This window comes from Vombatus ursinus, unplaced genomic scaffold (assembly GCF_900497805.2).
Source record: "Vombatus ursinus unplaced genomic scaffold, bare-nosed wombat genome assembly UNPS02000582.1, whole genome shotgun sequence".
In the NCBI taxonomy this organism is placed as follows: Eukaryota; Metazoa; Chordata; class Mammalia; order Diprotodontia; family Vombatidae; genus Vombatus; species Vombatus ursinus.
The window spans coordinates 366,042-370,471 of NW_020940360.1; the positions used below are offsets into that span (position 1 = coordinate 366,042).

The following is a 4,430-nucleotide window of genomic DNA, read 5'->3' on the forward strand; positions in this document are numbered from 1 at the left end:
TAGACGGGAAACATCCTGGGACCTAAAGATGATTCATATTTTTTAAACTATGCAAGGGCTAACTAGTTTTCTAGTTTAAACTAACAAGGGCTTGTACAGAGCAAGCCTTTGATAAATGTTTTGTCAAATGTTATGGGTGATCCATCCATTTAATTCCTTTGCCTCATGCCAAATGCAAATGTCTACATATATATGGCTTTATAGGCATAAATAATGGGTCTAAGAGGTATAGCTTGGGAAATAATTTATGAGTAATTAAGGATTTGTTTGAGTTCCAGGAGTGTTTCAACAAGGGCAAAGTAAATCAAAATCTAAAGTGGTGTTTGGGGGTGGAGGGAGCAGTTTTTCCACATGCTATATGCTTCAAACCAGAAGAGATCCAACACAGAAGACAACGCTTCAGGAGTTACTTTTCTATTTGAGGATAGATTTACATTTTAACATGTCTGGTCTGGGTTGGCAATAGCCAACAGAGAGCTTGAAATTGAAAAGGCCATGAGGAAGTCTAATCTCTGATACCACATTCATCTGCATGACATGTCTAGTCTATTGGGCTGATTACAGTGTCAAAATGTTTTAGATTATGAACCAGTTTAGGCCAGGGCAGTGGACATCATTTAAATTTATTATATAGCTGATATAACTTTCAGTCTTAAAGGATGGGAAGACAATCATTTGTTTATGAACAACATATTAAGGTATGCCTCAGCAATGGAACCTAGAGGAGCATTCAAGACAGCCTGAAAAGCTGGAAACCTGGATTAACATCTTGGTTTTGAAACTCCTTCAATAATGACTGAAAATTCACTTAACTTTTCTGACCTCCAGCTCCTTGTGTATGAATTGGTAATAACACTACTAGAATTGCCTACATAAAAGGAGGTCTTACACTGAAAGTATTTCATGATAATGAAAATCAACCACATACAGACATACAGCTATAATTAGCAACTTTTTTAAGGTAAGGATATTGTTCAGAGATTCCTAGATAATCTGAGATGTAGAAGAGCCTTAAAAATCATCTACTTCAGAGGTTCTTAGCCCATTTTTGCTTCATGGATACCTTTGCAATCTGATAAAGACCATGGACAAATTTGTGAGAATCATTTCTCGCAAAGGCATTAAAATTAAAATGGAAGATTAAAATGGAAACCAACTACAAGGAAATACATTTATAAAAAATATTTTAGGTCCAAGAATTTCAGTTTTAAATGCTCTGAACTAGATCCATCAATTCATTTTAAAAATAGGAAAATTAAGGCAAAAAAACTATTATTTGACCAAAGTCACACAGTGAACATGAACCAAAGTTACCTGAGATGTTCTTCTCATCATTTTGTATCTGTTTCTTTTCTCCATGCAGGCAGTAGAGAAGATCATCTGCCCCTAGAACATGGCCAATCTCACTGTGGTGACAGAATTCCTCCTCATGGGCTTTTCCAACATCTGGGAGCTACAGGTCTTACATGCAATCATCTTCTTGCTGATCTACCTAGTGGCTCTAATGGGTAATATACTTATTTTCACCCTCATCTCTCTTGATGCGAAACTCCATACGCCTATGTACTTCTTCCTAAAGAATCTCTCCTTTTTAGACCTCTGCTTTATTTCCACCACAGTCCCCTAATCAATTGCTAACTCTCTAAGTCACAGCTGCTACATCACTTTTTGGGGGTGTGTGTCACAACTCTTTTTAATGGTGTTATTTGTAGCATCAGAGCTTTACCTCCTCACAGTGATGTCCTATGACCGCTATGTGGCCATTTGTCAGCCCCTGCACTATGAACTCATCATGAGCAGAGGGGCTTGTGTGAAGATGGCAGCTGCTTCCTGGCTCAGTGGGGGTTTCTTTGGGGCCCTGTACTCAACTAGTGTATTCACTTTGCCCTTCTGTGGCTCCAAGGAGATCCACCAGTTCTTCTGTGATGTCCCTCCCTTGCTCAGGATCTCCTGCTCTGAAACACACCTTGCAGTTGATGTCCCTGTGGCTTTTGGGATTGGTACAGGGGTTTTCTGCTCTATTTACATCACAATCTCTTACAGTCACATCTTCTCAACTGTCCTGAAGATTCCAACCAAAGAGGGTAGGTCAAAAGCCTTCTCCACTTGCCTGCCCCACCTCATTGTTCTCATGGTCTTTATAACCACAGTTTTCATTGCTTATCTACAGCCACCCCAGGAATCTGACTCACTTCTAGATCTGTTGTTGCCCATGTTCTATACAGTGCTGCCCCCAACCATGAACCCATTCATCTATAGTCTGAGGAACAAGGACATAAAGACTGCTTTGATGAAACTCATAGCCTGGGAATTAATACCAAAGGGATTAACACCAAAATGTTTTCCATGATAATATAAATGTGTACATATATTTACACATATATAAACACACATTTACATACATACAGGTATGCATATATTTGTTTCATGTTTATACATATTTATGTTTATATATATATATTATACATATTGATATATCACTTCAATATGTGTTTACTGACTTAAATTCCTTGCTACCATGTCCATGTCAAGCTTACCAATTTTAAAATGTTGACTCCCAGATTGTCTGGAGAATCATAACAATATGCTTTTAAAAGTATGTTCAGCAACTCTGGTCCTGAAATCAAAAGGCCATTAGTTTTCTGAAAAAGGGTACTTATTTGAAAATAATGTATTTGAAGTTCCTCTGATCAATTTATGTCAACTGTTTTATTAACACATATCTGCATAGAATGATAGACAATATTATCTGACTTGAAAACAGATGAAACATTTGACTCAGGGTGCCACAACGTACAGTGAAGCACCAAAAGGTCTTCATACGTCTATTTTGCTTTACAGTTTTTTGAAATCACTTCACTATCCAACATTTGATTACCATAATAATAGTTAGAGATAGTTGGGAAAAATAATATTATCACCACTTTATATTTAATAATAAACATTTTCAAGATTTACAGTAAATGATGGCATTCTGATTCAAGCGTTTCATCCATTCTCAAGTCAGATACTGTTTTCTACTATTCCATGTTGTCAGTTGTTAAGTAAACAGTTGATATAAATTGATGAGAGGATCTTCAAATACGTTACTTTCAACTAATTTTCTTTCAGAAAAGTGTTAGACTCTTGATTTAATCTTCAAATTTAGAACATAAGTACAGAAATCCAGAATTGGGAAGGACATCAAAAGTCATTCCTCTAGCTAACCTCTACCTGAACTTGACATCCATATAAAACATCCAGAATTCATGGACATCCAAATTTCATGTGAGTAATGTCAGTGATGTAGAGTAACTTCACACAAAGGCAATCCATTCCACTTTTGCAGGTTTTTAACTGTTCAGACACTTTTCTCCCATTAGGCTGAACATTGCTCTCCCTGCAATTTTTACCCATTGCTCCTATTTCCACCAGTCCTTTTACTACACTGATATGTAGGTTGTTTGGGCTTGTTATATTGGGAACATAAAAGAGCAAAAGATGCATAAATAACTAAGTCAGTCATGTGTTCTAATCATACATTTAATATATAGAATACATTTAATGTATAGATACATTTAATGTATAGAATTTCATTTAAAGAGTAAGACTCTTACAAGAGCAAAGTGTAACTTGATTTCTTTGTGATGTCATTGTATACAGAAAAGACATTCTTTTTGCTATTAATTTGTTATATCGAGGACTGTAGCTTTATGTCCACTTTGGAAGAAAGCAAACACATATTCAAGACCAAACTTTAAGATGTTTAGCTAAGTCCATATATTTAATATATAAAGTTTCATTGAACATATATCCCTATAGAGGTCACTTAATTTTTCACATTCAAGAATACATCTATGTATCCATCAATCTATCTATCTACACACACACACACACACACACACACACACACACACACATACAATAGGTGGTATTATGGATAGAGTGCAGGGCTTAACATCAGGAAGACCTGAGTTTAAATCTAGCCTCAGAAATTCCCTAGCTGTGTGATCTTGGACAAGTCACTTAACGTCTCTTTGCCTATGGATTGGTGATCCACTGGAAAAGCAAGTGGTAAACCATTCCAGCGTCTTTGCCAAGAAAACCCCATAAACTGAAGTTCATTGGGGTCATGAAGAATTGGACATGACTGAATGAGTAAATAACATATATTTGATATTATGTGCAATATTTTATTAATTTACATTATATAATTATGAAGACACTATAGTATGTGATAATCAATAATCGAGATAGATTGATTAACAAAAGATATAATATGCTTATTTTTTAAATATAGTCATATCAGGGTAGCTATGTGACATACCACTCACTATCTGTATGACTCCAGGCAAGTCACTTAACCCCAACTTCCTCACCAAAAAAAAAATTTTTATATATATATACATATATACACACATATATATATATACACATATATATATATATTT

The 4,430-nt window shown here is 35.5% G+C and overlaps 1 pseudogene; it reads left to right on the plus strand.

Moving 5' to 3' along the window:
- Nucleotides 1–1,393: 1,393 nt before the first annotated feature.
- On the plus strand, nucleotides 1,394–2,350 carry LOC114037260 (annotated as a pseudogene).
- The last annotated feature ends 2,080 nt before the right edge of the window (nucleotides 2,351–4,430 follow it).